Source organism: Triticum urartu, chromosome 3A (genome assembly GCF_056163025.1).
Source record: "Triticum urartu cultivar PI428250 chromosome 3A, HENAU_Tu73, whole genome shotgun sequence".
Lineage (NCBI taxonomy): Eukaryota > Viridiplantae > Streptophyta > Magnoliopsida > Poales > Poaceae > Triticum > Triticum urartu.
This window is the reverse complement of record NC_141875.1, coordinates 698,691,199-698,702,988: the sequence shown is the minus strand read 5'-3', so window position 1 is coordinate 698,702,988 and position 11,790 is coordinate 698,691,199. Positions and strand designations below refer to the sequence as shown.

Below are 11,790 nucleotides of genomic sequence, written 5' to 3'. Positions count from 1 at the left end.
GACCGGAATGGCGCAGGGCGACGGAGATGGCGGCGGAGGCGGCCGCGCAGGCGAGCAGGGCGCGGCCGGGGCGGCGCCGGCTCGGTCGCGAGAGGAGAGCGCCATGCAACTTTTTCACGGTGTCCTTATTTGGCATCTCAACCCTTATTTCTTAATCTAACAACTAACATTTGATGGACCACGGCAGATAGAAAATGCAGCATATGAGCATGCTAAATTGAGGAGTAATTATACAAAAGGCACTGAACCTGAGGTGTCATTAGACACAAACGCATTGATAGCTCTATTTATGGAAGATTGGAGATTAGTAGGACTGCGTAGGTCAGATCTGGAGAGAAGCTCTTCTTTATTTGCCCCCAACATCTAGTCATCTATCTCGTGGACCAGATCACCACGGCCATGCAATTTTTTGTTCAATCTTGGTTGATATAGGAAGAAGACGCACATTATTCTGACTACACAATATTCTGACTTATGTTGGAAAAACTGTTCGCAGCAGATTAGAAAAGGACGAAGAGGTGAGCTGTGTTTTGGGTCAACGCATAATAAAAGGTAAAATTACCTCGCCCCTGATGTAAATTTAGAGCGAGGGATGGGCCTTTCTTTCAATCGCAGAACGGTGGCGACTTGGTTGGGTGTAATCAGGTCTGGCTCGGTCGATCGACCTGGATCTTAAATAGACTTTATATATATATATATATATATATATATATATATATATATATATATATATATATATATCACAACCAGAAACTGAAAATTTTCTGTGTGCCAACTAATTTTCCTGTCGGTCCCGCAACCGGCCCACAGAAAAATTGTTTTTTCCTGTCGGTGCTCAGCCCACAGGAGTAAATGCCATGGCGTTCGCGCGGCCCATCTCTAAAAACGCTAGCTCGCCGCGAAAATTTGCCCCTTTCGCGCCGCGGGGCCTGTTTTGGTGGCTTATATCGCGCCACGCCCATGGATAGAATCCCTAGCGGCAAATCCCCAAATCTCCCGAGCCCACCCTGCCCCCCAATCTCTCGTCGCCTCCGACCTCCAGATCCGCCCGACCACCGTCCCCCTCCCACCTGAGCACCTCCCCGCCCCCATCCGAGCTCCGCCTAGGGCCGATCTCCGGGCCTTGCTACCGCGGCATGCGCATCTCATTCCTCCGTCCCCGGATCTGTGTCAGCCCCTACAAATCGACTCCGATCTACGACATCCGACGTCTCCTCCGCCCCTCTGTGTGGCCTCCCCCGGATGGCTTGTCGTCCATCGCCTGCTCCAAATCCAGTGTAGTCCCTCTCCGCAGGTGCCCTCTCCTCCAAACTGCAAGTCTGCAAGTCGAGCATGGTCTCTTCAGTTTATTTTCAAGTCCGATGTACCATCTTGAAAAAGAAATTAGTATGAACGCAATTTCTTTTCACTGTTCATTAGTAGGTTCTATGCCTACACAATATTCTGACTTATGTTGGGGTGCATAAGGAGTTAGATTTATACTATTTTTTGTCATTAGAGTTCATGCAACACTCTCTGTAATGTTTCTGCCTGAATTTTGTGCAAAGCAGATATTCCATCCAGAGAAACACTGATTTTTGTAGAACGAAAAGGTTAAAAAGGTTCAACAGCCATTCATGTATTTCTCAGAGCATCTTGGAGGAGGCGGTGCTGCTGCTCCCGTGATGGGCCTAGTGGAGGCTACAGATCCTTGATTTCATCATGGAGGAAAATGAAACATGATTAGTTCGTATCTCCGAGAATTTCGTCTACGCTGCGGAACTTATCCAATGTTGCAAGAAGAGGGGGGCGCCGACGCTGGTGTTCAAACTGGACTTCGCCAAAGCCTTCGACTCCATCGCCTGGCCCAGTCTTCGCCGGATCATGGAGGTGAGGGGGTTTCCTGCTAGGTGGTGTGACTGGATGGACCTCATCCTCTCGTCCTCCACGGCGGCGGTCCTCCTCAATGGGGTGCCCGGGCGGTGGTTCGTCGTCCGCAAGGGGCTGCGTTAGGGTGACCCCATGTCATCGTACCTCTTCCTCCTGGTCGCCGACGTGCTCCAGCGCATGATCCGCTCCGACGCCGAACTGCAGCACCCTCTGGTCGATGGCGAGCCCCCCGTGGTGCTTCAGTATGCTGATGACACGCTTATCATCATGCGTGCGGCCCCCGAGGGCGCGGCCCGGCTGCGGATCGTCCTCGACCTCTTCGCCGAAGCTACCGGGCTTGTCATCAACTTCGCCAAGAGCACTCTGGTCCCCATGCATGTCGCCCCTGACGTGCTGGCGGCCGTTGTGGCGTCCTTCGCGTGCTCCGTCGGCTCCTTCCCCCAGACCTACCTGGGGCTGCCGCTCTCCAGCGACAAGCTTACAATGGAGGACTTCGCCCCGATGATCACTAAGGTCGACCACTACCTTTCCGGGTGGCGGGCGAGGCTGCTGTCGCCCGCAGGCCGCCTGGTGCTCATCAACGTGGTCCTTGACTCGCTCCCCACGTATGCCATGGCCGCCATGCGGCTGCCGCCCAAGGTCCTACATAAGCTCGACGGCCTACGACGCGCGTTCCTCTGGAATGTGGCGGATAGAGCGTCGGGCGCTCAGTGCCTCGTCGCCTGGGATCAGGTCTGCCGGTCGAAGGCAGAGGGCGGTCTCGGGGTGCGCGCCCTGGGTGTGCAAAACGATTGCCTCCTACTCAAGCTGCTGCACCGCCTCCACTCCTGCACGCCGTCGAGATGGGCCTCCTGGGTCTGGGGCCAACTGGCGGGGCGGTCCCTCCTCGGTGCCGGGCGCTCCCCTCTGGTGGGTGAGCATTGGTCGGCCCTCCTGCGGCTGCTCCCGGTGTACAGAGCTCTCACCAAGGTGACGGCGGGGGATGGGCGCGCGACCTCCTTCTGGCATGACCACTGGCTCCCCTGTGGGCTTCTCCGGGCGGCCTTCCCCGCCCTGTTCACTCATGCTGCCTGCTCCGAGGTCACGGTCTGGGAGGCGCGCCGCCGCGGCGTTCGCGCGCTGCTGGTGCCCCGGCTCACCCCGCGGGCGGTCTGGAAGCTTGAGGCGGTTCAGCGTCTTGTGGAGGCATGCCCCCCTCTTCATGAGCCCGACGTCCGGTCTGTCACGCTTTGCGCAGGCCGTGGCGGTGGACTCTCCTCTCGGGGCGCATATGCTCTCTCCCACTACGGCGGGGTGGGCGCGCCCGCTGCCTCCTTCCTTTGGTCTTCCCGTGCCCCCCCACGAGTGAAGTTCTTCGGGTGGCTGCTCACCCAATCTCGTGTGCACACGCGGGACGTGCTGCTGCGTAAAACCATCCTCACCGCGGAGGAGGCTGGGTGCCCCTGCTGCAACGCGGAGCTCGAGACGGCCGACCACCTCATCTTCGGGTGTCCGTTCGCGGCGCAATTCTGGCGTAGGATCGGGCTGCCCCCCGCCGCGGGCTCGGTCCGTGAGCTTCACCGCTTCGACGCGTCGCCGGTCGTCGGTGACAACTCTCTGCGAGCTTCGTCCTTCTCTACTGCTGGTGGCTTTGGAAGCGCCGCAATGCATGTGTCTTCCGGGGAGACGAGATGTCCCTGGTTGCTACGCTCAAGGCCTGTCGACATGACGCGGTGCTCTGGCGTGGCCGGATGAAGACCGACGATCAGTCCCACATCGACGTTTGGTTCTCTGTCGTTGGCTGAGCCGCGTGACTCGCGAACTATGAGAGTTGCGCTCCGCTCTCGCCCCCTCTTGTAATGACTGTACTTTCTGGTGGCTTTGCCCGTTTACGCAATATATACAGGTGGTGGAAGGGCTTCCCTTCCCCCCCGGTGAAAATTCAAAAAAAAAAACATGATTAGTTCTTGGAGAGATGAGTTGTTCCATGCAAAAAAATAAATCTCCTGTTCACTGTCATTGTTATGTTGTGATACAAAACTTGCATGAATTGTTATTTTTCACTCAATGCCTAAGCTGTTGTTGGTTTATTTGAATTTGATTGTACTGCAATAATCCCTAAGATGTCATTTCCAAATGTGGTAACTAATTTGAGAACTTAGCAAACCATATTCTAAAAATAGGGCTAGGCAGCATGAGCCAACACAGGGGATTGTAGCTACCGTACTGGAATTGTAATGCGTAGTTCCAACTTCCAAGTTTTTAGACAATAAAGTTCTAAGGATTTATTTATTCTTATGTTGTCTAAAATGCCTTTAATGTGCAGTTCATCTAAGGAGTGTTTTAGCGCCATGATTCAGCCCTTCCGCAAGCGCTTGGCTTGGAGCTGTCCATTGCCTTAGGTGAATGTCATCTCCCAGCTTGTGGCATTGCCCCCGAGTTTTCTTCTTACTGTACTAAGCTGCAAAAGCATTTTTATTGGTTGTTTTAACTCATCACAATACTCCAAATAGAAGCAACGATAGTAAGATTGCTCTTGTCATGTCTTCTACAGAAAGTAGCCTCCATGCTTCTTAAATCTAGGTAGTGTTTTGTACAGAGGCTTTCATCTATGGAGAAGCACATCGATGGAGAAACAAAACATGCTCGAAGGCAATCTTTTTCAGATGCATACTCTATTGATTAAAGCATATGAGCAAGGTTGTTGCAATGATTTTCCATATGTATGGTTCACATTCCATGGATTAATTTGCAGATTGATATTTCATTCATTTTGAATTCTGCACATATTCACATTTCCATATATTCACATGATTAGATGATTGAGACGACCGAGTCATCAACTGTCCAACAGCTAAACTGGAACTTCTAGGCACCTATTTGAGATCGCATTTTCCTTGTTGCGGCTAATTTATATCAGGACTAAGGTTTAAGGTTCATGATCCATCTATAAGGGAGGTGTAATATCCTCTGCTCTTATCAGTTATACGATTAATTCCGCACGTCTGTCCAAATTCATGCAATGATTAATTTTGACACAAGTTTTTGATATTGCGATATAATGCTATCTCCAGTATTATTAAGAAATCTGATATGTACCTAGACATTTTATTTCAGAGTATTGACGAGAAAAAGAATTTTATCAGTAGCAATGCACAAGAAATGTAAACTTTTTATGTCAAGGGGCTTCTATCATGGGCCATATGGCGGAGACAGACCAGCAGGGGCCCTGGTCCCCCCTAATGTCACTGGTTTAAGACTAATACTAGTGTAAACACATAATTTTTTGCTGTCAAAACAGAGTATTTCAATGGACGGGCCCTCCCCAATTAGGTTTAGCAACGTTTGGCCCTCCCCATTGGATTTTCCTGGCTCTGCCACCCATATTGTATATCATCTTAATTCAATTAAACTTTTTAGTACTTGCTTCTTGGAACTTCCTATTTTCTTATTATATGTTCCAGCATATGGTACGAACTCGTGCTGACAATCCTTCCCTGACCCTCACTAGTTATCTTTATGTGACTTAAACTTGTAAGCAACACACTAGTCTAAAGGGCAGGACAGATCCATATAAAGACTTCAAAAGACTGAAATGCAGAGACTTAATTCCCTGTTATGTTGAGTTGTTTGCAAATTAGGTTGATCTGTATGCTGATTCTCCATGTTCTTTGCTGATTGTTCAGCCACATGTAGAACAATAATGAATATGTATTTGTGTTCTTTCGTTGCAGAACTGTTATATTCAGTAGGCGCATCCTTTTGAGGTTAGATATTACTATTTTCTCAAAACAACATTACTGATGCATTTGTTGTCAACTTTTCGTACAAGTTTGCGCCTTATAGTTTCACTCAGCTATTATGTGATAACTTTAGAGGGATGGAGCCAAGATTTTGCCAAGTTAATTTGAGATAATGGTCCTAGTTCTTGCAATCTTACTTTTAACAATTGACCAGCTTCAACGAGTCTTTCATTTTTTTAAACAGATCAATGAGTCCATTTGGTGTAGGCCATTTGGACCAGAAGCTTGCAGTCCAAGCCGTGATTGAGTGACATGAGCTCCTGTTTCTGCATATAGTTGAAGAACCTATGTGTAATTAGTTGTGCACTTCTGTTTCGGTGACTCTGGATCATTGTAAGCTAATTATAAATGGATTTGTATACGAAATAGATGTGATTTAGTAGAATTATGGTTAATGTGATGTATTAATTGTGAAATGGATTAATTGTGAGAACTGTTTATATCATTTTTATTTTTTTTGTTTGTCCAATTCTATATTCCTGGCGGTTCAGTCCCGACAGGGATGGCATATTTCCTGTCGGTCACCGACAGGAATAGCTTTCCTGTCGGCCTCCCGACAGGCATTTTCTGCTATCCCTGTCAAGCTATGGCTGACGGCTATTCCTGTCAGTTGGCCGACAGGAAATATTTTTCATGACGGGTTTCCTTATTTTCCTGTCGGTTGTTGGCACACAGAGAAATTCCAGTTTTTGGTAGTGTGTATATATATATATACTTTGGCAACATGCAGGTGGGTGTGGTTTTCTAACCATCCCTCGCATGGTTTTGGATGGTGCGGCAATTCATGGGGCCTGCTTGGTGTACAGTCTTGAACGGCCTCAAGAGTGGGTAGACCATGGTGAATTCCTCTTGGTTTGTATTAGGGTGGACCATAGTAACGTGTCAAAAAAAGTTTGAGAACTGTCTTCACAAGAATCCCTCCTGTCGGATCGAAGTGCAGAGCATTCTAAGTCCTGAACTTCATGCTGGATAGTCCTGTTAGCAGCTGCGGCATCAAAGTGGTGTATTGGATATTTAAACATAACACCACCATTTTATACATAAATTGTGTGTCACGTGCTGGTGGGGTGGGTTTCCTAGCCCCCCCCCCCCCCCCCCCCCCCGCGCGCATGATTTTTGATCATGTGCCCATCCATGGGGCCTGCTTGGTCTACGACTTTAACCGGCCTTGAGAGGGGTAGACCACAATGAATTCCTCTTGGTTTGTTCCAGGGTCGTCATATTGGCATGCCAAACTAAGATTGATCAGTTTCCTTCACAAGATTCTCTCCCATCGTCTCAAAGTGCAAGACTAGCACTCTATGTAGTGTGGATCTTTTGTGCTGGGTAGTCCAGTAGGTCATAGGAATTTGCTTATGCACCCGTAACAACGTTTAACACGCACAAATAGGATAGTCTAGATGGAATCAACCCGTTTGAGGGAAACCCAGGGGGTAGACGGTTCCGGGCTTACCAAACAAGGAATTCATCCAATTGCAAATAAGGATCGAACAACTTATTCTTTTGCGTGTGATCAAATATGGGTACACTAGGGGGTGTGAAGAGTACAAGGAAATACCAAACAATTTTAAAATGGCAAAATGGTGGTAATTAACTAATGAGAGATCACGAAATTTTGGCAAAGGGCGATGTAAACTAGCCCAGACAGATAGGGTGAGAAAAAGGAGAAAGAAATAAAATGCAATAAGTAAATATGAATGCAAAGCACCACATGTAAAATCATTTTTGCACTAACAAATAGATTTGGAATAAATTGGCCACGTGTAAGCCAAGTTCATGTTACCGGCTACACGGCTCATATTTCTTGTATCTGAAAAGGAATAAAAGGATTCATTAAGGTTAGCTGAGAAAGGCGAGCCGCACACTCGACTTATAACCTGCTCTATCATGAAGCCATCTACCACGTCCGTGATTGCCATGTGACATGGAGCATTGCCGAGCCCTAGCCTTTACACCTATTAACTATTTCCTACTCCCTCCGTTACGGTTTAGAAGGCACAGTTAAATTTGCGTGCGTTTCCACAATAGACAAGGTTTAGGGTGCATTGCATTTATTTCTAGTACCTAATTAGTACTCCGTATACTATTTCTATATGCATGCATAGTGTGAATGCTATTTTTTAGCCCACCTCACAACCAATAAATAACCACCTAGGTCTCAGAGAATTTCCAAGCATGCCTTCTAAATCGTGACGGAGGAAGTATGTAATTCTTCATTTCTTCTAAGATAGCAAAACTAGGATATGTACACGAAATGCTCGTCGGAAACTGAACCGTTCCTCTAGGAAGATTGATCTCGCTGGAATTTGAATCCTAAACTTGCCAGACATTCCTATAGAACTGATCCCGATTCCTCTCATTCCTACGACGGCCTATGAACTGTCCTTGTTGTTAACTAATTCACCGTGCTGGCTCGCGGGGAAAAGATCTTCTGCCCCTCCCTCCCTCCCCGAGGTGCTCCCGCGGGCGCCCCCGGGAGGAAACCCTAGCACCGCCCCTGTCGCCCCCTTTGCCTCAACTATGTCCCTCGCTGCCGCCGGGGGCGTCCCCGGTCAAAGGCCGGGTGGCGTTGGCGGCGGCGGGCGGCTCTCTCCCACACGCAGTTGGGGACTTCGTGGGGCGTTTCCCTCTGCCTGGTGGCGCCGGGCGTCGGGCCGGCCCTGCCTCGGCTCCTTCTCCCCCTCCCGGCGTCCTTCGCTGGCGCCGCCTCTTCCCCTTCGTGGTGGTGGGTGGCGGGGGATGCGGATCTGGGATTCCTGCCCAGATCCGGTGGAGGGTGGGGGTTGGTGTTGGGAGAGGTGGCCGGCGGACCAGGCGTGGTGGCGGAGTATATTGGAATCTTTGCGATGTCTCCATCCACTCCAATAACTCTTCCATTTGGCTGCACAAAGGTTTGTCCTTTTGAGAATCTGAGCCAAGTCATGTGCCTGTATGACCGTGGTCAATTAAACCCTTTAACAGTCGTGCAATGTGCGCATCCTGGTGACGTCCACGTCATCACAAAGAGGCGATGCAGGTACTGTTCGGTCGCTGCGCTGTGAGGTCGTTGCGATTGGGCAAGAGAGAAACTGAGAAGAGTACGCACGGGATTGGCTGTTGGAGGTGCATGCGGTTACGCCTGGTCGGGTCGCTGCATGTGGCCCTTTTTGTTTGCTGGACCGCATGTCAATTGCCGGCTTTCTGTGCTCGTGAGTTGGGGAGAGATCGCTTACCAGCGAAGGCAACCGAGGTGAATACATCGAGCCCCACAACCACGCATCGCTCCCTGTGCAGCTTCCTCCTCCCTTCCCTCGTACGCCTCCCCCTCGATCTTGCGGCCTGGACAGCGCTGCCGCTCGTCTCATTCAGAGCTCCCGCCTCCCACCTCCTCGGCCTGGGCTGTGCGACCTCCCGGTGGTCACCAGTGGATAAGAGGCCGCCGAAAGATGAGACGCCATGCGGGAGGAAGAAGCCGTCATCGACCGACGGAGGGGCAGATGTTGAGGGGAAGGGCAGCGAGCACGGGCAGAAGCCGACGCCCGCCAGCAGCGGCAGGCTGGATCTGGACGGCGTGCTCATGGCGCCAATCACCATCTGGGTGATCAGGGGCGATGGGTTCATCTACTCCCACCTCCTGCGAGAAGCTCATGGCAGAGACCCCATACTCCGTCCTCGCCGTCGACGTCTAATGCTACAAGATCCGCGGCCTCGTCGATCCACCCCCGCACCACGTCGCCGGCCACATCTCCTTCCACTACGTCAACGTCAAGAACGACTCCTGCCTGGTGGGTCTCATTAAGGTGTCTGATCTGGTGCGCCCCTCCCCACCTCCTCTCCCTTCCCCGCTCACTCCTGTCCCCTAATGGCAGATTGGTCTGCGAAATTTTGTTGTTGTCTCTTTTAGTGTTCTTGAGCTTGCTTTACTTATTTAGGTTTGGATGGTGGGAGAAAAACTGGGTGAAGGCATTGGTAGTACAAAGAAAGAAGCATTGCATCAGGCTGCAGAAATATCTTTAAGAAATTTTCCAATTAATTTTGTTTTGTTTCATGTTTGTATTAACCTCTCCAGTTTCGTTTTTGCGGATATAAGATAATATTTTACGTAATCAAGAGATTCATTTTAAATTTGGAGTGTTGACATTTTTACTCGAAGCATATATGCTGTACCGTGTGGAGTTTTGTCTTTTTAGCACCATCTATCTTGGAATTAGATCGGATAGTGTGAGAATATAATGATGACTATTTCTTGATGGGTACTTGCTGCATGATTTTTCCAGTGCATGTCCAAGTTTACATGTGAAAGCGTCTTGCTTGATTCCGTTCTACTGGTTCATTGGATGAATAAACTCACATCTTTCATGGCCAAATGTCAGCCGATGCTTCTAATAATTCAGTTTTTGTCATTGCAGGAGATTATGGAGTGTAATTCTTCAGATGTGCAAATCCCGCAGCCAATCTTGCTGAAACTATCATTGTGAGATTTACTTTATTTCGTTGACTGTGTTCATTTGGAATTTCTGAAGCTGAGATTTAATCATGTTTCTGGGATTCTTTAGTGCTTGGATCAAGCTGGTCATGAACTGAATGTTGATGTGGGCAAAGTGGAAATGCATAAGGCTTAAAAGATCATCTACAAAATTACTTTTGCGTAAAGATCACTATCAGTTTACTTGAGTGGGCTCATCCAATGTCAGGTTCGCCGTCTTCTGTACCTCAAACGAGTGCATTTTGTTGATGTTATTACAAAATTTTTATATGTACTAGAAATAATATATCATTACCAAGTTAACAATGATCGTCATAGCTTATCGAGGTTCAGAGAGCTGTTTTAGGCCGAAGTTTTCTTTATAGCAGGCCACATCATTAGCCATACATTTCAGGCCAATCAAATGGTTTGGACATGGGATCCTGGAAAGTGCAGCACCGTAGTTAGTACAGGGAGGTTGGGAATATGTGCTCGCGGGTCTTAACTAATTGCAATTCTGGTTATCGACACTACATTTAACTAATTGTAATTCTGGTTATCGAGACTACATTTAATTCTGCCATAATGGTTAGTTAGCAGAATTAACATCTGACTAGGAGATTGCATATGGAGCTGGGGTGAGGTTGCATTTCACTCTTTGTTGGAAACTAATAAGCTATACAATGTCCAAGATTAGAAGATCAAATAAGGAGCTACGCTCAAGTTTCACCGTTTAGAGTGTAAATTTGTTTGTTCTGTTAGTCTCGCACGGACAATATTGTTTGGTTTATACTTTATACTATGGTTACTTGAAAAGTTGCTCTTCGTCTTTCCAAATACTACTCCCTCCGTCATATAATGTAAGACATTTTTTGACACTACATTAAGGTCAAAAAATGTCCTATATTATGAGACAGAGGGAGTAGATGATAAGATAACTTGAAAGCCCATATCTTGGTACCTCTTAATACATATGAATTAATAATCAAGCCAAAAATGATGCTTCTTTTGTCGAATGTCTATGAGTTTCTGAGCTCAATCTAGAAATTTGACAATGTAATTTCTGCATTTTTCAGCGAGGAAGCGGGTGGCTATGCATGCTTCCAAACTAATAGTTGTTTTCATGTCATCTAGATTGTACCAAATATGCCAATAATGAATAAGCAATTTTGGGCAAGGCCTAAATGCTACTAAATAAATAAAAACCATACCGTTCATCCTATCTGAATCTGGAGATGAAGAGCCGGATCCGCTTACTCAATTTTCAGTTTTCTTCTTCTTAAGCTCTGCATTTGCAGCCACAAATTAATGGTGTTACAGAAATTAGCCTCAAGATTTTCGGACTACCTACTTCTGTATAAACTTTGGTCAAAGCTTAAATTATTATATTTTAAGGTTGTAAAGGTTGTATGCTGTGTCGGCTAAGACTAAAGATTGTAAATTCATTGCTCATCGTATCAATGTCGTTCTCTTTGTAAATGATTCTAAAAAAGTATATTATCAGTTCATTGCTACTTTGTATGTGATGTGATTTTAGTTCTGAATTTGTGTATTGTCTGTTAGTTTTTGTTAAGAATAATTAACCCATCATTAATTATGGGATAATCCCACTCTTCCCGCACGGGCAGTTCCAACCGATGGAGCGGTTTTCTCCCTAGAGCGTTGCAACCTTTGGAGCCAACCTTTCAGGAATAG

The 11,790-nt window shown here is 47.7% G+C and overlaps 1 long non-coding RNA gene across 2 annotated transcripts; it reads left to right on the top strand.

Annotated features, from left to right (window-relative positions):
* Nucleotides 1-751: 751 nt before the first annotated feature.
* On the top strand, nucleotides 752-6,715 carry LOC147981795 (uncharacterized). 2 transcript variants are annotated; one of them, XR_015599044.1, is made up of 4 exons: nucleotides 752-1,294; nucleotides 4,175-4,250; nucleotides 5,583-5,615; nucleotides 5,836-6,715. It is a non-coding gene; the product is annotated as an uncharacterized LOC147981795 (long non-coding RNA). The 2 variants fall into 2 exon arrangements; XR_015599045.1 differs by lacking the exon at nucleotides 5,583-5,615 and having other exon boundaries at nucleotides 758-1,294.
* Nucleotides 6,716-11,790: the final 5,075 nt, after the last annotated feature.